Source organism: Nematolebias whitei, chromosome 15, assembly GCF_014905685.2.
Source record: "Nematolebias whitei isolate Nwh7 chromosome 15, NemWhi1, whole genome shotgun sequence".
Taxonomy (NCBI): domain Eukaryota; kingdom Metazoa; phylum Chordata; class Actinopteri; order Cyprinodontiformes; family Rivulidae; genus Nematolebias; species Nematolebias whitei.
In genome coordinates this window covers 23,334,835-23,335,425 of record NC_056512.1, presented here as the reverse complement: position 1 = coordinate 23,335,425, position 591 = coordinate 23,334,835, and the positions used below count along the sequence as shown (strand labels likewise).

The 591-nt window shown below is 38.7% G+C and overlaps 1 non-coding gene across 1 annotated transcript; it reads right to left on the bottom strand.

The window, feature by feature from the left end:
* Positions 1 to 239: 239 nt before the first annotated feature.
* On the bottom strand, positions 240 to 321 carry trnas-aga. The gene has a single exon. It is a non-coding gene; the product is annotated as a tRNA-Ser (tRNA).
* Between the last annotated feature and the right edge of the window lie 270 nt (positions 322 to 591).

The following is a 591-nucleotide window of genomic DNA, read 5'->3' as shown; positions in this document are numbered from 1 at the left end:
CCAGATTACATTTTTCGAACTCCTATGCAGCGTCTTGGTAGTTTTACGGTAGGGGGCGCCATTTCATCATTGATGTAACCTTCAGTAAACCCTGAACAACGCTCCAGTTCCTGCTTATATGTGCGAATATTACAAAGAAGTTAGAACAAGCGAATGTCACCATGCCTTGTGTGTGTTTGACTTGTAAGTTACATTTACGAAAGTAAAAAGCGCAAAACACAATACAAATAAAAATGATGCGTTGTCGGCAGGATTCGAACCTGCGCGGGGAGACCCCAATGGATTTCTAGTCCATCGCCTTAACCACTCGGCCACGACAACTGATGAGTTTACATCAATGAAAATTTATAATAAGACAGGACACCTGTGTAATGGTTAATTTTTATTTGTTGAGCGTCGGGGACTCATTTACAAGAGAGACCTGATTTTAACAATTCAGTTTATTTATATAGCACCAAATCACAAAGTTGTCTCAGAGCACTTTACAGAAACATTCACATACATAAAAGCCAATTAGTAAAGTTCTCTACCTAAGGACAAAGGCTGATGACAACAGTGGAACAACAAAGACAACAATACAATCATAAAATA